This window comes from Rhopalosiphum maidis, chromosome 2 (genome assembly GCF_003676215.2).
Source record: "Rhopalosiphum maidis isolate BTI-1 chromosome 2, ASM367621v3, whole genome shotgun sequence".
In the NCBI taxonomy this organism is placed as follows: Eukaryota; Metazoa; Arthropoda; class Insecta; order Hemiptera; family Aphididae; genus Rhopalosiphum; species Rhopalosiphum maidis.
The window spans coordinates 58,418,666-58,444,509 of record NC_040878.1 but is presented as its reverse complement, the minus strand read 5'-3'; the positions used below and the strand labels follow the sequence as shown (position 1 = coordinate 58,444,509).

Genomic DNA, 25,844 nt, shown 5'->3' with positions numbered 1-25,844 from the left:
ATACTATATATAGCTAATTAGGATCGGGCTGATTAGCTGACCAGTCTGCGATCCACAAGACATGTATACATCATTTTGTGAGTAATATTTATTTATTTCAGTTGTTGTACTATTATATACTGAAAACCTTAGAGTATTATAATCTTAATAGTTCAGCTGCAATAGCTATTTGTCTAATCTAAATATTTACAATAAAATATTACTATATCTTAGACAGTTATACTTATTTTTGATTTATATATTATATTGTATCCCTAATATTATATAATAACAAGTAAAGTTTTAGAAAGTGTTGAATTTAAATAATAATAACAAGAGGAAGCGCATTATCTTTTGTATAACGTAATTACTTTTTTTTTCAAATAACAATTTTTTTTTCTATAAATATTGTACTTCACAAACAAAAAAACTTGCGATGTATGCAGTTAATTATATGCTAATTTATAATTGAAAATTTATTTAATTTTAAAATTATTATGCCTATGTACTCAGTTCTATGTGCCTTAAAATTGTATGTAGCTACAAAGTGTGCGTTCTTATTTTTTACACACACACACACATATATATATATATATATATATATATATACGTATATATGTACCTATCATATATATTGTAAAATATATCAGCCGTTCAAAATTCGATCAAAAAATGATTAAAAATAAGGCAATGATGTATGTTTTTATACTATTGCCTCAGACATACAAGTATAATATATAACCTATATTTGTTGTATGGTAGGTACTAGGTATACCTATAACATAGGTGGTGTAGTGACCACACGTGTTGTGTTTGAAAATTAAATCAACATCAATTCATAGGTACCCACTTATACTACCTTGTACTACCCACTTAGCTATTAATGTATAATATGCATTATATACGAAATGTAGCCGTTTGTTTCAATATTTGACCGAGGGATAATTTGAGCCGTGAAGTCATTGTCGGGTGACGCTGGAAGATTGATTTTCGGCGGCCTTTTTGTGCTGTACAGCACCCGCGTGGACCCGGCGCTTCCGAATTCTTTTGAGCTAAACCGCTAATGATGCGAATACTGAGCGGCAACCGAGGTGTTGGTCAGCGTTTTGACCGTGGTTTCGGACCACCCGTCTGAGCACGCCGACAAACACGAATTTATCGAAGCCTAGTGTTGATTATCTGTTGGCAAGTACAAAAGATGATTGTAAAAAAAAAATAATGACGTTCTCAATGGTGGTTTAAACAAATGCCGACGAGTCTGCGCGTATTAATAAATCAGTTAGCACGTGAACAACGCCAAATTAAATAATATACGAGTGAGCGGACTGTAATAATCACGATCGATCATGCAAAGAATATCATAACAACACGCAGTTATATATTATCTATCGGTATATACTACATAAATATCACATATTCACACCAATTATATTGAGTGGGTTTGCTGTATGAGCGATTTAATAACAGAATGTGCTCATTTTATACTGTTAATTATTTTTTTAGATTCCAAGCGAAACAATAATTGTATTAATTTTATTATGATGTCGATTTTTTTCTGCCCGTCATCACCTTATGCAGCAATACAAATGCTTCGATTTTCCACTTTGGGAATGGTTTCTAATAGCGAATTTGATCCAGATGGTACTTACTTGGGATTTCAAAATAAAAAGAGAAAAACAAAAAAAAAGGTAAGGAAGAACTAGAACTTTTACAATAAACCAGTTTTTCGACAAAGTTAATTTCTTTATTTTGTTATAATATTTAGAAACGATAACTAATACGAATTTCCATCAAATGTTTATATTGTCATTTTTTACATATGGTATAATTTTCTAAATATTTAAATTTTTTTTTTTGAGCTATTTGATGAAATATAACATTTTAATTTTAATTTTTCTATAAATATACCATGAAACTTTGCCTTTGTTAAGGTCTTCCTGCGTTAAGTATGTTGGTCGTTGATCAACATCTATTGCGATGATATACACCAAATTTGTTAAAATTTCTATTAATTAAATGTATCAAATCGATTAATTTACTAATATTTAAAAAATAAGTTTATTTTCGTAATATCTAAAAACAGTATTCATAATGATGACTTGCTCTAATGAATATAATCTTCCTTAATGTTCTTAGGTCCGTTTTTATAAGTATTTATATTGTAGTAATTTGTATAATCATTCAAAATATTCTTAAAATAAAATTAAGTACCCAAATAGGCATTTTTTTACTTTTATTTAAAAATTACCTTAAAATATGCGTCTAGTGAAACAAAATAAAAAGGTGATATAACAAAAATTGCATGGCATTTATTAAAATTATTGAAGCTGGGCAACCAAATATTACTTTGATCAATTCGTAAAGTAATAATCATATTACTTCATATCATTTATTTTTAAACTAAACACTAGTGTTTGTGCTATGAAAAACATTTGAAGAATAACGATGTGTTGGCATATGACGCAACAAAAAACAATCTAATCTTGCAAAACGCATGCCCCTTATGTGGATGGTATAGGCCGCTTTATATGCGAGCCTGAAATATTTTGTCTAAGCCTTGTTGCACGGCAGTCCGAGCTCAGAAACGATAAAACTGAGCTATCAAGACCGTACTCAGAAAAAATTTTCAATTGGGGAGGGGGGTGGAACTCCAAGTGTTGTCTAAGAAAGCATGTTAAAAAGAGATGGTGGATACATTAGGGATATAATATAATATATATATCATTTTGTTTTGTAGTGGTAAGTATTAACTAATTATTATATTTATTCGGTTTGATTAATAATTTAACTATGATAAATAATTATTTATAATATAAATATTAAAACATTAATATTTATATAGTATAGTCAATATTTTGATTAATAAGCAATTAATTGAATTATCGTTATAAATTCTATACATTCAGAAATTAAACTGTCAGATTAACTGACAACTACTTTACACTTTGTATGACAATACACACAATAATCTAAGGTATCTATATAATTCCATTGCGCATATATTTTAATTATTTACTTATCAATTTGATTTTAATTAAAATAATAAATATGTAGAGAACGCAATACAAAGATCTGAAGTATAAAATTATTTTTCAAATAATAAATTTAAAAAATAAAAACTAATAAATACAATCACATATGGTATGTAAAATATTACAACTTTAAAATGATAATATCAATAAAAGCATACAATATTTCCTAGATACTATTCTTAGCTTTAAATTTTCTATTCGGTAAATTTACTCTAATATTAAAAGTAACATCACAAAATGTGTTCTGCTGAACGTAAGTTTGCTATGATGTATGTTAGTCAGACAGAGGAAACATATTATGTGGCTATAACGTCCTCTTAAGGAAATAATTTAATATTTTTAGAGAAATATCTTAGATTTATAACAGTTATTTGAAAAAAACATAATTTAATACTTACTAAATGGAATAGTAAATATAGCATTATTATTACTGATAATATACACATAACACATTATTATATACGAAAAATGATACTGAGCAGAAGAAAATTATTCAGATAATTATAAGTACATTTTATAATATTCCAATTAAAGTAATTTTCTGTTAATAGCACATAGTATGTTGAATAAGGTTTTGCCAAAAACATTACATTAGAAAATATTATTGTGTGTATAAAATATAATAATATATACATAATATGTTCAAGTTCCCACGAATAATATTTTTGAATTAGTACAAGTTACTAAAATCATTATTCTTCGTTTAAATATCCAGTTTCTTACGAATTTCAACTTCAGTTATATCTATAAAAAAAAAATTTGCTTATATATATTTTAAGTCATCTCAATTAAATAAAAATAAAAATAAGTAACTATCAATTTATATAATTTTCTATAAAGATTTGAAAATTTTAATTTAAATTTTGTCGTAGGAAAAGTGTAGAGACATCCGTAGAACTTGGATATACCTATACAGTTCTATAAAGGTCAAACATTCAATCACAGAAACAACAGAAGCAAATAACACAAAAGCCGTCTGTACGGATATACCCATCCATGTCTTAGCGTTTCCCTTGTACAGGGGTCAATGCGTTCCCACAGAGCAGACTTGAAAAAAACGACATTGTCGTCATCGCATTATCGGACTACAATGGGAAACGGGCTGCAACAGGTAGCTGTTGCAGCCACACGAATCGTGTTTGGTCCTCCAGAAAAACACGAAAAATAATAACACAATAGTCTAGGGTGTTTGAATTGTTATAAAATAATAATATTTTTGTGTGTCGGGTGTCGTGGGTAATAATATAATATAAAAGTCATATTTTGGCGCCCCCGGCCATCACATATTTTTTCTTGACTTTTATCATTATTTTATTTAAATCTGTGTATCGACGAATCCGCTTTTCTACTCGTACCAGTCTTACTAGTTAAAAAAATAAAAATAAAATAATAAGAAATATTAATTGTTGTGCACGGTCGAAAATCGATTATGAATCGTTTTCGCAAGGGGTTGAAGAAACAATTTAAGAGTGAGATGTTATTATTTATTGCTGTATTTTTTTCCGTACAGTATCAATATTTCTTAAACCCCTTGACAAATTGCATATTATAAAGACCGCCTGATCGTTGGTAGCTATTATATACATGTATACATACTGTAATATGCGATAGAAATATTACGACGAGTTTTTCGGTCATTAAGACCTCGCGGGAGGGTCGAAAGGATTGCGAACGGGATACGGATTGCCACCCGCTTCGCTGTAAACGTTAATCGGATTCGAGATGTATTTCGCGTGAAAATATATTGTCTACTGTAGTATAATATATAGCCATATAATATACCCGTATTATAGGTAGTGAGTTAAAACTACTTCAACAATTTAATAATTAAACGTTCTTTGCATTGAAAAGGATTCGTTCATGGTGTAAATATAATATAAAATCGTATAAACGCATTTTTCTTTTAAATTCACTGTTATTTTCATTAAGAAACAACATTAACTTTTTTAATACCAGTAGATATTCGGCTATCTGGCTATCTAGGTATAAATGAATAATTTGGTTTTTAATATTCTCATAATACTTTAAGATTCGTGTTTCTATTGAGTATTATAAAAAAAATATGTCCCGGTGCAATTTATATTTTTCAAATAAATGCCATAATAATTATAATATTATCAAATATAATATAACAATAGTTAATAAATAAGTATGAAACACTAATAATTATTTTAAGAAAAATACTACTTAAATCTTTATATTTTTGTTTAACTGTCTCCTTTAAAGATAACTAGATATAAAGGTACACTATTTTACTGAGTACATCGTATTGTTTGTCATAAGCTCATAACGATTTTTTAAGATATTTTGATGGTTTTGTCCATAAAATTGTTTATTACATAAATTATATGTATAATATAATATATAAGTAGCAGTATATATATTTTTTTACAACGAACTGGTTTGATAAAATATTGTGCTCACTAAAATATAGGTACTTAAAGGCAACAAGTATAATATTATGTTTGTATTATTATTATTATATACTCATACTTGACTAATTTTATTGGAAAATAAAACAGTGGTTTATTATTATTATTACTATTTTTTTTTTTGACATCGTAACTACAATCAAATTGTCAAATATAAAAAAGTGGGAACATTTAAATAAATAAAATATATATACATAAAATACGTTTGAATGAAATAAAAATATATTATAAAATGAATAACTTATCTGTGCAGTGATGCGTTTAGTCAAAAACAAAAGAATTAATAAATCTTAAAATTATATTTAGCATAGTTTGTTAAATAATAATACTAGTAATACTACTAATTCTTAAACCTTATTCATTGATAATATATGTATTTTTTATCTAAATAATAAGTTTTATCAAGTACAAAAAAAAATAAAAATAAAATTCACCTTTAACATGAATGCATGCAGAAATGAGAAATTTCTATCGTATACGGATTGTATGTTGTATCCCAACGAAATTTTAATTTTTCTCAATTTTAATTTATAAAAACTGTTTTAATCGAATTAAAATCGAGAAATGTGTCAATTAAAACACAATATAATATATATATATGTATATATATATTTTACACGAGAATAAAAAAATGTTGTTTTGCCAATTTTTGGAATAAAATAGTTTTATTAAATTAAAATCAATTCAATTTTATGTTTACAATATTATATTTATCTACGTATAGCTTAAACGCTTTTACTTAATAAAAGTCGATTCTACTCATTATTATCACAGAATAAATGAAATTTCTTATAGTATTAAATTGTAAATATAGGGCTGCAACGATCTTCATTTTAGTCGCATATCCTGATTATTGACCAACAACTCCTATAATACTAAGATAACCAACTTAATAAATAAATGCTATCATATAATTTCTATTACGTACAAATTTCAATATCATAATTTTAATTTTACACGCAATTTACTAAATAAATAACAAGAATCATATTTCGTAGCATTAACTGTAAAATATAAGAATCATAAGAAAAACGTTTGCCAATAGTCAGAGATCGGCATGTAAACTTTCTTGATTTTCAACTTTTAGAAATGTATTAATTGTATGCATTATGTATCTCAATAGACTATAATGTATTTTATTTTCATTTTCATTTAGTGAGATAGATCTCTGAGACCGGAGAGCAGATTTTGTTGTTTGGGATCTTGTTAAATTCACATAAGCTAGGAGAAGTGCAGTGAAGATTTTGAAGATTTTCAGAATTTTATCTTTTATAGTTAATTCACTATAGAGCTTCAAAAAAAATTAAAACACATTTTATTGGACGTTTTTTATGTTTTTCAGCTTTATAGCTTTGTAGTGAACTAACTAATATTTTATGCTAAAGCTAGCTTAATTAACCTAACCTCCTCATTACAACTGAGTTCAATTTTTATCATTTTCTTATTTAACATAAATTCTTGAAGTTTTTAAAAGTCAGACTTTTTTCATTTCAATTACCATACTTAATTGATTAAAATCAAGAAAGTAATAAGAACTTTTTTTAAATACATTTTTAGTTAGCAATTTCCTGTTCAAATGAAGTATATAAATATAATGCATTTGCATTTGGACATCTAATGTCGTTTAATGTTTTAAATAATTTTGAATTCATAAAATTTGCAATTTTATTTGGATAACTATGCCTTATTTTTTTCCTGTGTACAAGTATAAATGTATAATCTTCTAATTCAATGTTAAGCATAACTAATAGTTGTGAAGCGATTGACTCGAAATTTTATAATTTATATTCTATTCAACCTATCTCAATATTTTTCAATTTATTGAAACCAGAAAGAATTTATAATATAATAGTAACATTGAAATTAAAAGAACTGGTAAATTATCCAGGACAACATGTGAACAATTGTTATTAGTCAATAATTAAATACATATAAAAATGGACTAATGTCATAGTTTGATTTTATAAAAATAGTAATTTAAATTTTTACCTGATGTGTAATATTATTTTTACTTTTAATTTATACTAATTTAACAAAGTAACATTTATTAATGTTAGATTATCCAACTTTTTTTTATTAAAAAACATTAAAAGTGTTCGGAATGACGTGTAATTAATATGTTTATTTGTTTTTATTAATTTAATAATAATATGACAAAACAATGCATGATACCTATTATTCGCATTTTTCGTTTATCATTTAATTTATATATATTTATATATATATATATATATATATAAAATGTCTTGAATTAAATTTATACAAACTGTTTTAATTAAATTTTTCCCAATGTTAAATTAGTTTTATTTTTAATTCATATTAGTTATAAATATATCAAAATAATGTTTATTCTAATAAATTAGATAATATAATATTTATTTTACATGATAATATTGTTATGGACAAATTTCTCGATTTGAATTAATTTCTTCATATCTTCCCGACACAACTCTTGTACCTGAAAAAATCGGAAGGACCCAAAATGTACTTTGTACACGACTCTTTTGTGGACAAAATTTATTAATAGCATAAACAATAATACTTTTAGCTTGGTTTACCAATATACTGTTGTAAATTGTAATGTATTGATAGGTATCAACATATTGCACACCTACATAAAATAATTTGATTTGTAATTACTCATTACAAGTTAAATTTTATTATAATGCGTCGAATTACAACTACAAACTCACTATTGCTTAGCTCAAAAGCTTTGGAAATATTTCATATTGATTTTCGTTGTAAAAACGTAAACGATTTACAAGACCTCGGTGAAGTGATACACTTGCCCTCTTCAAATCATTTCTTCGACAGTCCCCTTCATCAGTTACCGTACAGCTGTTACTGTTATTTAAGTAGATTTTTTGTATAAATATTATGCGATATAATAATGGTACTAATATTTTACACGAGCTCTATGTAAGGACCAAATAGTGTCTGAACACACAAAGCAATTCAAATTTTGATCCGGACATGAATTGATATACAAATGGTCAAATATTGTAAAATATTGAGAAAGCACTTATAATTTACACACTATAGTTTAGTATGGGTATTGCCGTAGGTATTACGAGGTTCGGCATTTCGTATGAAAATTTTGTACAGCCAGGAAAATATAATATGTATTATATAACAGTATACATGTTATAAACACGCGTTTTTTCCAAATAAAATATACAATTATTTACTATTTCATTAAATCAATTTCAAAAAACTGTATTGCAGATTCATTCAGTCTTTTGTGTATCTAAAAGTGCAATAATGGGTGGTCCGCAGTATAGCGGAAGTGGAAATAAACTAAAAAAGCGTGCAGGTACCTAGTACCTCATCCCAGTCATCCCTATGAATTGTCCTGCGGTTTCATGAAGAAAAAATAAGGAGATTAACTATTGTCGTATATGTCATTATATTATCAAATATTGCAATACCCTGCAGTGCACTATGCCCACGCTGCATTGTCTACTGCACGGCACGATAGCTACAATAATACAATTACGATGAATTACCTATACGAACAGATCACGATTTTAAAAGCATATTTGGTGATTCGTCAAATTTCGGTAAAATGCGTATAATTTTATATTGTATTCTATGCCTGTGCTATAATATTATATTACGGGTGATATAAAAAACGGTAAACTAAAAATTAAGCTACAGTTAAGTAGAAGAATATTTAGGAATTACGTTCAGGTTTTAAAAATAAATGCATTAGTTTAACTTGGGTACATTTCTTTCGTTTTTGTTTTAAATCTAAAATATAAAAATGTATAATCTGTACCTATAAGATATGTATTATACAATGCGTATAATACGTACATTTTACAAAGGAAGGAACCAGGAGGCATAAGTGAGGAAGTCACTTAATGGCGGCACGTTAGAAAAATATTATTCTGGTAAAAACAATTTTTCCATCAAATCATCGCATAAAGTACATTTATTTCACGTTTCTTCTGTTGTCAACGTCATCGCATTATCTCATTATCTGCGAGTTACGAAAATACTTAATAATAATATTTTATAAATTGTACTACATCACATTAATTTTTTTATATAATAAACTCGGTTATATGCTTAAAGTATTTAACGATATGGATAAATGCGATTCCGTTATCATGCCATGAAATTAATTTTAAAACTTGTGTAAATAATTTGAATATAATTTCGATTTTGGTGAATACATTTTTTTGCCCTCTTAGTTTTTTACCTAGTCACACCTCTGCCACATAAAATATTTTGATTTTCGTCACTGCTTTTTGCAAAAATTTGCCGCGTTTTCAATCGATCACGGCTTTGCCTAATATGTAAACCTCTAATTTTAACGGTAGGCATACACTATATTATATTATACAATCATATTATATTAAATGTTATGGTTGGCGGCGTTGTTAGACACATTTGTTGCAATAAAAATATTATACTATTACTGTCATCTTCCGTATCAGGGAAAATAGACGGGAGAGCGTGCAAAAAAAAAAGCCGCGCTCTTTCCAACTCTCGAGAGTCGGGTGCGACGTGGGCCGGGGGTTAGGTCAGAGGGGTGCAATCGTCGCGGTCCGCGTGCGCGCAACAAAGACGCGCGCGTATATTATAGAAAAATTATAGGCACAGGCGGCTGCAATATAAGTATACAATCGGAGCGGCGGCAAGTCAGCGGCGGTGGCGAACGCGTTGTTTTCGGGGCACGCGACCAACAGTTGGTTAGCGGTAAGTCGCGTACCTATACACACACACTCATATAATGCGTATACGTGTGTGTGCACTGCACATGGAAACATCACAGCTGTGTACAATGAACCATAGACACTGATGAGTAGGACCGCCGCTGTAATAATAATAATAACATGACAGCACCCCGTGCAGTGTGTGTGTGTGTGTGTATTTTTTTATTATTTTCATTTATACGTATATAGCATATACGCTGTTTTCCTCATTTACGATTTCACCGGACCGACGAATATTATATATTATTATTAATACACGCTGCCGCGTCGCGACGTAATTAAACCGGTGGAAAAAAAAGAGCGGGTTACACCTGCCCCGGACGTTGCGCACACGACCCGGCAGTGTCCGGAGTTAAGAGGTGGGGGACCAATGGGCCGTTATTCAGATATGTCGAGTACCGCCCAGAAAGACCGTGGAAAATCAAATATCGCCGCCGCAGGATTTTCACTGGAAAGAAGAGAGAGAGGGAAACTTAGTCTTTCGGATTTGTATGCAATGTATGATAATATAATATTATAAATAGTGAACTCATTGGAAACGATACAGGTAATTTATGTCAAATGAAACAGATGTGATAACTTTATTGATTTAAACCATATAAAATACTACTTACAATTTCCTTTTTGGCTAGAACAGTTTTTATTTAATATTCAATTAAAGCAACGAAACTTGACTATTTTTATATTTTAACGATTATTATATCCATAAAATAGGTAATATGATTATTATAATATATTACTGAATTGTTACATACAACTGTGTGAATAAAAAAATATGTTTTCACGGACATGTCTAAAGTTAATGTTTTCGAGTACCTAAATTAATCAAATAAAAATGAACATGGTCATTTTATAACACCAGTATAATAATAACTATGATAATAAAATATACTTTCATAAATATGTTAAAAATGAAGATAAAGTTTTATTTGTTTATAATTACCTATACGATATTTATTTAACAAATTTTTCTACTTTTCATAATCTTCAATAAACTTTCCCGATAATCGGTTTTATATCAGTAAATTAAATTGTAAACAAGAGAGTAGATAAGTATAAAGATCAATAATGGATTATAAATTTGTTGAGCTCATCATAGTACGATCATGTCTCGTCGTCTAAGCGCATGATTTTATTCGACCCAGTTGTTTTTAATAATTAATATTATTATTTATCCGTCATTATATTATGTAATTAAAATCAATAAGTCCACAGTTCTAACGTAAAACGTAAAAGTAGTTGTATTTCCGCCGAAAAAGCGTAAAAAATTAGTCCATCAAACTCAAAACGAATATTTGTATAAACACCAATTATAGGCGATTATTATCGTCAATATATAAACTGAACTAAAAATTTTATTAAAATCGGATATGTTTCTGGTAAATTAAATTTATCAATCAACATTTAATTATCTAAATAGATATGTTAGTAATTATTTATTATTTATTATTATTTATTTTATTGGCGTTATTCGTGTATATAATAATATACTCCATACACTAGACAGATATTTCAATTAGTTATTTAAAAAATATATTAACATTTAAAAACATCAACAACAAAGATAATCATACAAAGTTTTAAAATATTTAATGGTAAAGTAATTTTAAAATTACAGAATGGTTACATAGTTACAATTTAAGTAATTTTGATTAAAAATAATATTTTTATATGATGTAATAATTACTAATAGTTGATTGAATACAATTAACTAAATATAAAATGTACTCTGTACATTAGTATAATTATTAATAATTAAGTTATAGCTACATTATTTGTTAAATTAATTTATATACATAAATACGATTTTTACAAAGTAATATTTTAAATTAAAAAAAATAGACGTTGTTCCTTGTACAAATTAAGCACATGTATTATAATATTATAAATTATAATAAATTACATCGCAATTAAAATCTCGAAAATTATAATTTAAAGTTTTTACGGAATACAAAAAAGAATTTTTAACGGACTTTTTCGTGTTATTTTAAGACCGGTGAACTTTTATCAACCTACTTCTCATTTTTTTTTTACTTTTCTGTATGTGGTTTGCGATAACCGAATTTCTTCAGTTGTGCTATTCGGCTGTATTGAATTTCAAAATACTTTTGACGTATTAATTAAACTCAACAATAAACTATTTATTTTTCTTAAAGTTTACGAAAATCATGATATAGTTTTTTTTCTTTTTTATGAGATATCTTTGAAAAGATTCGAGTTCTATGTCAAATACCGTAATACTTCGAAAAGAATAAATAAGAATTGAACAACGAATTCGTGAATTACAATTATTTACAAATGTATCGTATTATATTCCTTTTATTAGGTACCTATATAACTTAAGAAATCATTTATTATTGTCACTTATGGACTATGTATTATAGGTAAAGGCATTTGTGCCAGGATCATCTCTAACGGAATCCGTCGATCCACATTATATACAAACGCTACGAGTTAAAAAAAAAAAAATATATTTGTTCAAGGATCTTGTTCAATAATAATAGAATGTCCGAATCGATATAAATCGTATTTCTCCGAGAAAATATCGTCGTATTATGTGTTCACTTAACGGCATTTGATTTCAATCTCACAACCATTAGATAACCACACATTGAAAAAAAAAGTATCTTTTGTTAACTTTATTTTATTATTATTTGACAGTTTTACTCACATCAAGAGTTTCTAGTACACAAAAAAAAAACGGAAAGTTAGTCTTGTCAACAATTCATGACCCACCCACTCAGGTATTCAGTAATCTGCAAAACTACTCATAATGGATAAGCTACTACCTACCTACCTATCGTATATATATATTTATATGTACCTATTATATTTTAACTCATAATAATATTATAGTACAACAATGTTTGAGTTCTTGGACTTCTTTTTTTCTTTTTTTTCACCTATTTTCATTGTCATCTTCGCCTTACACAACACGACTATACTAAAGGGTCTCATCTTTGACACTGGTAGTCTAATACTATTATTGTCGTCACTATGTAGCAAATTGTAATGTTATTTCGACATTTCTTGTAACTTAATAACCATCCTATATGTACATGTGAAAATATATTATTTTATAACACTATTGTAAATATTACAGGAATATTAATATATTATTAGTTACCGTCTATTAAATATTTGATTAATCGTTCAAGACGATTATAAATAATATTTATCAAGCATTTTACTCGTACATTGACGATATTTATGTTATAATGTAATTCTCTGCCAGAGAGCTTTGATCTAATTTTGAAAAAATAATTAGAGTACATACATTCATTTATTATATTAATATGCTAAGTAAAGAACTCGGGTTTAGAAAATTGATGTTTGTTACTTTGTTAGTGTATGAAGAAAGCTTGATATTCACTTATGGTACTTAGGAAGACTAATTTAACAAAACATTAGAGTAAAACAAAAATAAAAGACCAATTAAAAATAATCCAAGGAAAATGAGCCAAATACATATTTAATTTTTTATTAGAATTAAATTTATCTCTAGTTATGACCTATGTCAGTTATATTGCATGTAGAAAACCCGTAATAAAGCTTATCAATTGGTTATTATTGATTTATAATTTAAATTAGTGTGCAAAGTTTATATAAAATATAGTAATGTTTGTTTGTATTATTATTTGTTGTAATATTGTACAGTATGTGAAATGTGAACCATTTATGGTGTCTATAGTTTATGTTTATTTGATAATCCATCTTCTCTATGATTTAATACGTAACTATTAATAATTTTCATTTTTCAAATTAAATAAAGACAATAATATGTTTTTTTTATTATAAATTGGTTTTTTGGTGGGTTATTTTTAATTCAGGGTTTTTTTGGATACTCAATGGAGGAATAGATTTGATTTTTATAGTTAGGTAGCTATATTTAACAATAATACATTAAAATGTTCATTGTTCATAAAAATATTATCAACATGACACTAAAAAAAATATTCTATTATAAAATAAATTATTATTTAAAAATGTTATTTTTATACTTTGCCAATTTAGTTATACGCAGTCGTCAAATTATGGGTGAACTATAAAACGTTAATTTATAAGTAGTACGCCAATCAGTGTTGGTAATATTATATTATAATACCATTATGCCAATAATATTATTATCGGTGTACATACAATATGGTTAAGACCTATATATACGTACATATTATATTATAGCATCTATTATGTACCTGAGCTGACACGTAGTGTTGTTCGCGTGTAGACACGTCGTGTGTCTAAAAACTGTATTTATAGTGCGTGACAAAATAATTAAGTATTTGGTTACACCGACATAAAAACAACCCCAAAAACGTTCTGGTTATATCTACCGACTAATAATATTATAATATAAAACATTTTTAGTCAACACATCAGATCGCTGGAGTCACATACGATTTATGTGAATTTAATTTCTATCGGGCAAATCGAATTTCGATCCAACTCTGGTCGCGTCTCGTATAGCTTTATCTGAGTGTTTGTTTTACTCGTCACGATCTAGTAGTATACTATTATTATAGACATACCGCATATGTACATATTACACATTATACCTGTCCTATCTGTTCTCCAAGACTTTACGGAATATCCGTGTTGTGTAATCATGTATGTTCCGCGAAGAAATTGCTTTTCGTATTTATTCAAACCCGATGAACCGTATCCGGAACCATGGTACGTATACACATATATTATTATTATTATGATGTGTGTACACAAACGCACCCGATTTCGTATTATATCTTGTTTGTTTTGGCGAAAATCTTTTATGTTTTGGCACGGAAAAAATGCCGAGGCCATTGTTCGAGATCGATCGGAAATTAGTTCCGTGCCGTCCCGAAAGACGCCGCCGCCGACATCATCACCATCACCGCCGATATCGTCGTCATCGTTGAACCGCCGCCGCCGGCAGTGGCGCGGCATTGCGTGTTACAAGAATACAAATAATTACAATTATCCTTCTTTTAGGAATACACTAAAGGACGCCGCCACCCGCGCAATAAGACACACAATAGGGCGACGAGGACGAAATAAAAAAAAAATATATATATCGAGCGATTTATATTTTAACGTATATACATATGACGTAAAAATATACTTAAACATCACGAATTGTATGTTAGTGTTGTTTTTTTTCGATACTCAACATTTGAGTAACACTCTTACGCGTCGGGTTGAAATCGCCTATAAAGGCACATCATTTATAAATAATATATGTGTATTGAATAGCAATTTCAAGACATAAAATAGTTTATAATAATTTGATGTACTATTACAAATAACCTAATCGACGCATTTCACTTTCGTATACGCTGTATATACACACAAGTACCACACATTTGCCCTCGAGTATTATATCATTGCTATGTTGTGTATTTTTTAGTTGTAAATAATATCCTTACTTGTTGTATCGTAATATATGTGTATAAAACACGAATTAATACCTATTGTACCTATTGTTATTATTGTTATTATTAATATTATTGAATTGTACGATCGTGTGGTCACGCAACGTTCGATTGACAAAATTGATGTGATATTATTTAGAATCCATTAAATAATGTATTATTGTAAAAATAGTTATGTGGACGTGAGAAAGGAGAGAATTTTAGAGGGTAGATAGAGCGAAAAAAATTAATAAGACTTGCCTGTGTTATTTATCGAAAAACCTCTTGAATATCGTGAGTATGCCTTTAGGTGTGAATTGAATACATAAATCATTACTTATTTTTAGGTGGTTGATAGAAAAATAAACAAAAATTAGACATTTCAAGTTATTTTTTTTTCAAGATTTACAAATTATTTATAAAAAAAAGTCGTTTTTCCATCGTCTGTTCGGAAATTGTATATATAACTTAAACCATGTTACGTCTCAGCTCTCGAACATCGATATTTAAAACGAAATTGTGTAGGTCCAATGTGTGATCAAATAAACGGTTTTGTCGTAATAGAATAAATCATGTGTTATTGAAATGTTTAATCTGTCTCGTGGTTTTATGCTAGAAAATTTGTATGAAATGATTGTTATTTTCATAATACACTTAATATTGTCTACCAAATTATATCATAAACGAAATTTTTACGCTTGCACTTTTTTTGTGACACTTAATATTAAGCTGAAGTACCATAAACAGAATAATTATGTTATTGGATATTGTTAATCATGAATATGATTTGCATAATATATGACCTCTTAGCGGCAAACTGGTTTCCTTTTCTGTATTGTTTATTTAATATTGGTGCATGTATATTGTATAGTGTTAAAATCGTTATTCCCGAGATAACCAAAATAAAGAGTGGAAAAACGTAAATACATAATTATCTGTTACCATAACGCAAAATTTGTAAATTTTATTGTATTCGTTTCATAATATTATATTATAGCATACTATTCATATATTGTATAGACGTGTTGCAGCATGCAAGGTAATAATATTATTATCGGTACATAGCTCAATATCGTGTACGAAACAATAAACGCCCAAAAACGGACTCGGTGGCAACTTAAGCGTGTGATTTATTTTTTTAAGGAAAAAAATCGAGTTTTTTTCACTCGAATCGCGTTCGGTCCGTCCGTGTCGATTATGTTCACACGATTTGGCGTGTACCACTAATTTGTATACGGTCGCGCAGACGGGCGGTCTTTTCTTTTTTTTTCTTCTACCTTTTCGGACTGAGACTAGTTTTACCGAGCCTAAAAAACAATGGGTGGGCAGTTTATTTTTCCCTTCCCGCTTCTCACTCATTCGTTCTCTCACACTCACACTCTCACTTCCCCCCCTCTCTCTCACCCTTTCTCTCTCTCCGTCTTTCATATTTCAACATATTATTGCACCCGTTGTAGGTGGTTCTGGGATCTGGTGACATGGTGCTGCTGGAAACTGATCGGATTATGGTTAACTGCGTGTGTGAGCCACTTCGAACCAGACGAGTCGATTATGTTTCATCTTGTCGTGTTTAAATTTTGTTAAAAGATAAAAAACACAAACCATAAAATCGCAATATTAAATAAACTACACGCTGTAATCCATCTTCAAAAAAATAAGTAATGATATAGACCAGGCACAGTTTTATACGAAAATTCTCGCCGTGTTCCATGAAAATAAAAATCACTTGGATTTGACACGTACAATAAACAGGTATATAATACACGCGTATATTATGGTTGATTGTAGAAACTCGGCAATAATATGCGTTTGTACGACCGTGTTTTTTTTTTTTTGAACATTTCATAATTATAGGGATAATGAAACACCGCGAAATAAATGATATTTAATCGAGAAGGTTACGTTAGGTTACACGTTTTTTAACTAAACATTATGTTAAAGTCTACTTTTATTTATGAGTATATGAGAACCACCATAGATCAGACTTGTATGTAGCTAAAGGCTATAATAGGTACGTAATTTCTACGGTATATATTATATTTATGGGTGTAAACGGAATGCGTCGGTTTTTGCGTATGATTTCGCAACTGTAACGATCGAATGTATACAAATATTTAATCTTATGTTGTTAAGATGTAAATAGAAGTTTTAGGCACAATGACCGTGTCACATAGGCATAACGGGTAAGCCGTCGTAATATTTTCCCGTTTTTTCCGTGTAGTTAATACAAACAAATAACAGTCATACATAATCATGCAGCTTTGCGTTAATAATACGTATTATAATATTATACTAAATATTTAATAGTAATATATATATATATTTACAAGAATACGTGTACATGATATTATATAATAAAGTGTGTTTTTTTAAAGGCAACATAAAACATTGAGTTGAAATAGGGAGGAGGTTACACTTATTTTTGAACTATTTTTAAATTTCTGTGTAGCGACTTTGTGTATTTTTAATTTAATTTTGATTCGTTTTAATTCAGTCAATTAATGTTTTTCAGAGCCCATGACTAAAAGGCTAAAATGACTTAAACAAATTTAGTCTGCTAAACATAAAATACTTGTTTTCATTTGAAAATATGCAAGTTCCATTGCGCACACATACAATTATAGAAATAAACATTTTAAAGTATTCAAAAAAATTTATATCTCAGTTTGACTATAACTCCTCTTTTAAATCGTTTTTTAATTCAAGGTTATTGGTCAGAAAATATAAGTCACATTAAAATAAAATGTATAAAATAAATAATTTTTCAATCGTATATTCGTGTATAATTCGCAAAAATGTAATTAAAACAATAATACAATCAAAGCCACAATGGTTGTCGCTAAAGCTTATTTAAATAAAAACAAAAGTGCTTTTTAACCACAACAAAACGTCAACTGTTTGATCAAAGCTGTATTATATTGTAATATCATCGATCAGTTATACCAAACATTTTCTTGAACGCTGCCGTCGAAGGGCATCTCCGTTATTCAGCAGTTTGTGGCAGGAGGAGGGGACTGAGGCTAAAAATGAAAAGTACGTCTAAAATGTCAAATATTAATTCGATCCAGCGGAGTATAATTGCTTTACGTAAATAGACTGTCGGCGCCGTTCAATAGGCCCAGGTAAATATATTTTTAATAATACATATAAAATATCGTTCGGATAATAATAATTACGGGTTATATAACTTATACCTAATATAGGTATAGTCGCCCGGGCGCCGCCCAGATTTGTGACAATTCGCGTTGGAACGGTTGTTCTCTCTCGCAATCTCCACTCTCTCACACACACTCTTGCCTCCCCGTTTACCCGCTCACCACCGGCCACAGCCGCGTTCGCGTTTATACCGTCAAATAAAAAGTCAAATTCTTTTATTTCACTACAATATAATGTAGTGTCCGGACAGGGCTCGCATATAGTTATTATCCGCTAATTAGCGTTTTGGAAACGAGGCATATATGCGCATTATACAATACAGTATACCTATACACACGTGCTGTAGATGGATATACGCATTCCGCTCTTGCAAATTATACACACTCAAAAAAGGTAAGAACCCGTTAGGGTAAAGAAAAAACACAAAATTTCGTACACACACTCGCACACGTCCGTGTTTAATATATATTATAACGACGATAATTAAACGTGTCTGCGAGAACGCGCGACTGTAATTGCCCATTTAGGTGGAACCAAAAAAAAAAAAAGAAGAAAAAATCGAGAGGATCCGCAGAGATACTATATGTATATATATATATGATATTATGCGCGCACATCGCGAAATGGTAAAGCACGCGGTTGATTGACGTGCACTGACGACAGAGGGCAATTATTTCGTATTTTTATGTATCATCAAAAGTGGACGGTGCGGGTTAGACAGCGGGACTCGGCCGACTTGAAAAAAAAAAAATAAAACAATCTGAAATCCTGTACCGATTTTTGGCCGGCCGAATATACAATATAGTATACTCTTAAGTACTCGCAAAACCCAAATCTCTCGGACATACATTATAATATATCATTAAGTGTATATTACATTCGGACCAGACCGACGATTTACCGGTCAGCCGGACTTTCTCACGGTATTCGACTGAGGAATTTCCATCACCGTATTATCTGCGACGGTGTCTGATAACGTTTGTAATTGTTGAAACTATATTATATTATTATACACTTATTGTTGTGCGAAGAAAATTCGTGTCTTGTCACTATATATATATATAATATATAATACGTACATACCACTACCACCACAGTTTAAGACTTAAAGTATAAAACAAATTAAAATGGAAATATATGCACGGGTAATGCACTTCAACGGTGGTCAGGACTGCCATTATTATACCTGTTATAGGTCTTCAACCCCGGAACCGAAATTTCTGTCAGCTGAGTGTTCAAAAAAAAATTTTATTTTATTGACCATTTATTAAAGATTAAGATATTTTTTTCGTGCCTGTTTGAATATAATTTTTATCTTATAGAAGTATATAAACATAAAAATTTTAATATATATACATCAATTTTTTTTAAATTTCCATTAAAAACAATAATGACTATAAAATTATACCTTTACAATTTATTATGGTTACACAACATTAGCTGGATAATAATTTATCACTTAAAATGTCTTTGTTGAAATTTTATATATTAAAAGATATTAAAATGTGTTCAATTTACATTTGTGGTACTTGGCACTATTGATAGAGACTCAGCTCTTAAAGTTTACATTATTCGATATGTCTACCTGCAGTACAGCTGTTTGTTAATCTAATTGATTACTATCAAGTTTATTGATTCTGCTATTCAAATTTAAAATGGCAACAAAAATACAAAATAGGTAACGCAGAAATTTCTACATATATTTAAACAGATATACCAATACCAAACTTTATATCACTCGTGATCTTACGTCGTCGTAACACGAAAATATATTATAATCTTCTTCTAATGCTAAATTTATTAACTAGGAATAATTGCTATCTAACGTCAGGTTGCTGGGTACATTCTTGGTTACATCCTTACTGTGGCTATCGGAAATAAATACTGTCGAGTTAATACTGGACTCTCGTGGTTAAGTTTAAGTTTCTTAAATCTTAGTTTGTTTGTCGAAAGTTAAATTTAATACATTTATTATACTAAAAAAAATATGTACCTCTTTAAAATATTATTTGTATTTACACAATTTTTCACACAAAATTAATTCCTACAGAAAAAAGTATAGTAGTGTATGTAGTAGTAAAATGCTTTGTCATTTTTAAAATTAAAACTGGTTTTTTAAATGGTTATCGAATTATTGGCTGTTAAACCTAATCTAAACCATCATAACTGTCGTACAATTATTTATAAAATATATATTATTATTTACTCTAATTGTGTACTATGTAGATCATTTGAATATTTCTGTTCATGCGACTGTAAGAAAATCATTATAACACACACATACAAATAATTCACACAATGTCGACATTTATTTAAAAGAAGTAATTGTTTGATATTACAATATAATAATATACTTAATTTATTAAATTAAAATTTTTTTTTTTTTGCTCTTTTGTATTTAAATTAAATTTGAAATAAAGTTTAATTTCAATTCTTAGTATATCTCTAGACTCCAAGTGTATGTCGAAGCAAAATGTTGTAGAATTTTACCACAATATGTATTCGTGCATTAGTAGTGTTATAGTTTTGTATAATAAAATAGTTTAAGGATAAAATTTAAAATAATATCCGAAATTATTTTATATAGTATTAAATTTGTAATGGTTTAGACTGTAAACCACTGTTATTTAAAGTGTTTAACGAGAAAAAAATACAAACTAAAAAGTCTCAATATTGTTTTTTGAATTTGACACAACATGTAATAAGTACCATTTGTTTTTTCCCCGCTCCGGCGATAAGAATAAATAATTATTATTATACTTAATACTGTTATTACAATATACATTACCGTTCGCCGCGCTTTATTATAATAATAATATATAACAATATAATAGACGGCGTCCGCCGTGCTTCAGATTATTAGCAGTTGAGTGTGATCATTATTATTATTTTAATATATTGTCCATTATTTAGATTGAGGGTTTGCGCCCAACCCTTGTCAGAAAATATAGTTATGAAGCTGTTGGCATTGACGTGTGGAAATGTGCCACTTTGAGCAGTGTACCTATACGTATATATTATATAGCTGAGTGTATAATATTTTTTGTGATACATCCGTCTCCGCACGTCTATATCGGTGGCCCTTTAATTATCATTGTTGTTGTAATTCCTAACGAACGAATATCACACGTTTCGAAATGCGTACCTATATCATCATATTATATATGTAGTTACAGTTTTGAGTGAAAAAGAAAATCATAATAATAATAAACCCCCAAAAAAGTATACTATAACACCATAAATCGATGCCGTTCAACAATATAATATATAACTACGTTTTATTGTTGCCCTCGAGTGTACCCACACACACAAGGCATACATCGAGTCCGTGAGAAAGACGAGTAGTTCACTCCGACTTTTGTCTTAGACGAGATGAAGACTCACCCTTGGTTCCGAGATTTCGGTGTGAACGGAAGTCGTCTGCCATTGTTACCCTTTTCTCTTTAGAGTTTTTTTTTTTTTTTCATACGCTTTTTCTCCGTAACGTGTTGCCTACTCAATTAACGTTGTATTATTTAACTGCAGTGGGACAGGGGGGAAACACAAGGGAAAAAAGGTCAAGAAGTTATAATATTATATACGACGCCCATCATCGCTGCACCGCGATCGTATCGGAAATAATATTATCGTCTCCGCCCCACGTGCTACGTGTTGACGATGATGATAATTATAATAATATGTAATAATATCGTGATATTTATCACGTTAGTGAGTAAAAGGTGTAAATAATAAAAAAAATATACAAGCCGTAATATTTTGAGTAGAGACAATTTTTTTTTTGTTTATTGTTGAGCACTTTATAATCTCTATATAAAATAATATTTATGTACACAGTAATAATATAATAAAAAAAATATATATAATAAAACATAAATTACAAAATATAATATTATACTTAACGTCTAATATACAAATACAGTATACGTATAAGTATACAAAAATTATCACAGTTTTTGGCGAATAGGCTTAACATGTATAATAATAATAATAATAATAATAATAATATTAATAATAATGATATTATACATTTGAGGACGGAAAGGTGTTGTATAATAATTTGATCGGGCACACGCGCATGCAAAGATTGACAATTTTTCAATCTACTTTGGATAAAAACAATGATCTTCGACAGACGGGGATGCGTACCGACATATTTTACGATCGCGATAATGATAATATATATTTTCAAGCCGGACAACGCATTGCGTATACCAAATATCGTCGTAAAAATAACGCTTACACACTACTGTTTGACGTACAAAATATAATAATAAACATCAGACTAGGGTGATAATATATAACAATAAAATAATAATAAAAAATAATAATTATATAATGTGTGCTCGATTCGCGATCTAATTGAGGTAGAAATAATCGGAAAATCGTTAACATATTATTACCATAATAATTTATGATATTATAATCGTGTGTCATGGCACGTGACAGTGGCTGATTTTTCACGTTTTTCGATGATGGCACTTAATATTGTGTATTTTAAAGACGTTATTTTTATTAAAAAAAAAAACATCGACTGTGTTTTATTTATGCATCATATTAAATGTATATATTATAAAACGACGTATTATCTATTTTATAAAAATAAAATAATTAAAAACTGTTGTTCAACACAATATTATATTTATCACCCGTAAACCGGCCACTGACTAGATGGCTAAACAGTATACTGTGCACATAAAAACGACCACTAGTAATACCGTGTATGTATATATAATGCGTATCGAATATTCTAAATCAATCGTGTGTCTAAAAGAATATAATAATAAATCACGACGCCAATAACGTCATGCCCAATATATACTATTAAATAGGTAATAAGGTAATATCGTTGCGATAAATTCGCCATAATATACATATATCATTACTATTATAGGTACCTATACCACCGTATACGTCTCGCGGAGGATTGTTTCGTCCTGCGGGACCCCGCAGTCGAGGAGCAGTCTTGAGCAGGAGCCGATCACTGGAGCAGATCGTACAGGGCCGTGATATAGGTCTGGGCCATCTGCAGGGTCTCGTACTTGGACAGCTGTCGGTCGTTGCCGAGCGTGGGCAGCACGGTGCGGAGCCGGTCGAACGCCTTGTTCAGGTTCTGCATGCGCCGCCGTTCCCGGGCGTTGGCGGCCAACCGGCGTTTCTTCGTCACCACGTCCGTGCACCCGTCGTCGCCGCTCGCCAGCTCACCGCCCAGCCCGTCGTCGTAGGTGCCGAAGTCGAGGGCCGCGTCGCCGCCACTGCCGCCGAAGCCTCCGTACGGCGACTTGGGATCGTCGCCGGCGCAAGAAGAGGACGAGGCCGTCGCCGTGGACGTGGTGACCACCGTGCACGCGGAACCCGCCGGCGAACCGCCTCTCACTGACGCCCATCATCGACGCCGGCTCGCCGACTCGCCCCTGGTCCGGTGACGCCACCGACGAGGACGGTCCGACGACGCCGCCCGCGCCGCCGCTGGAGAAAGCCGCTTCGTAGACGGCGCGAAGCGTGTCGCTGGCCGACAGGTCGTACTGATCGACGTCGTACCGGTCACCGCCGAAGTACACGCCGTAGTTCAAGTTCAGCACCGACGCCATTTTATTGTTGTGTTTACGGTCGGCCGGAAAACTCGTGGAAAAATAACGATTGTTATTCCGCGAAAATCTTTTTGCGATCGGTTAAATACGCACTGCAATACGGTATGTTGTCCAACACTCGAATATATTACTGTTAAACGTTAAATAATATAACGCGACGGTCGCACGTGTGATACGAATTAAATCGCGTCGTGTAAAATGTCGTGTGCGTAAACGAATATTCTTGTGACGGATTACGGGTGTACGTGTGCGCGTTGCGGTTAGCCGAGAGCTACTGATCGGCCGGAAGGGACCGGTAACGCGTTTTATAAACGTTCTGCTCGCAACACGCTCCGCCCCGGTCGCACGCGGCCCGACAAATAGAACGGTGCCGCCGCCGCCGATGCAGAACCAGCAACGACCCTACACTATTATACGATGAGGGTATACCTACATATTGGTCGGTTACTTCTTCGCTCATATTATATAATATTATAATCGTCTTCATTAAAACATTTACCACTTCTGACATTATTACTTGTGTATTGTCTTCTATGGGAAAATTGTCATCTAAATAGAAATATAATCCTTGAGATAGGAAAATACGAACAAAACGTATATTAGATAATACGTATATATATTTTTTTTGCTGAGATAATATTGTTATATCCATTGGTGAAAGATAATTTATAATCATTGTGTCGGTTTCTAGTGTTCACGTCCACCATTACTTAGTATACTCTTCTGAAAGGTGTAACACCCTCATATTGTGCCGTATATTTTTGCCGGGAAATTTAAAAGTGTCCACTGCTGTAGGGACAGTGTTTCGCTATATACTGGTGTAACAATATTGAACAGAACTGTCGCTTGCGAGTTAGGCCATTGCCCAAGGACGGCAACGCGGAAACCCGCGGGTGCCAATGTAATAATTTATAATAGAGACATTTTTTTAAACGTGTAGTTTCAAATTATTAATATTCACAAATAGATAACAAAATTGATGGCCGACAACATAAATCAAATAAACGAATTTAGTGATGTACGAGTATTGAGTAGGTTTATATCTAATATTTTTTAATTATAACTTAAGTATTTGAATAATATAATAATGAATATATTATTATATAATTCGGGTTCGGTGGTTTTCAAACTCACACCAGGCTAGCCGCGGTAATAAAACTCAGGTAAAATTAAATTTTGCCACTATAATTATTGAAAAAACATTGTATATTTTAGCAACAAACACCTTCTTTCCCATTTTACACACTCTTCACAGTATTAAAAATATCTAGGCAATGGTTAAACACTTAATCGTATTGCTAGTTACTGAAACCAATTTTGCTTTATTATTATTTTATTTTGACCAATTCTGTATTGTCCATTTCTACAGGCGATTGTCACAAGTCTCGTTTATCGTTAACAACTCGTGGCGCGTCACTGACGCCGTTGCAGATGAAATTAAAAATCGATGTACCTATTTTGAATGTGGTGATTAGAAATTTACGTTTCTGTCTAATCGGAGAAAGACCAAGAATCTATTCAAATAACTATGATTGACCAAGTTATGATA

The 25,844-nt window shown here is 30.3% G+C and overlaps 1 pseudogene; it reads right to left on the bottom strand.

Annotated features, from left to right (window-relative positions):
* Positions 1–22,660: 22,660 nt before the first annotated feature.
* On the bottom strand, positions 22,661–24,556 carry LOC113553937 (annotated as a pseudogene).
* Positions 24,557–25,844: the final 1,288 nt, after the last annotated feature.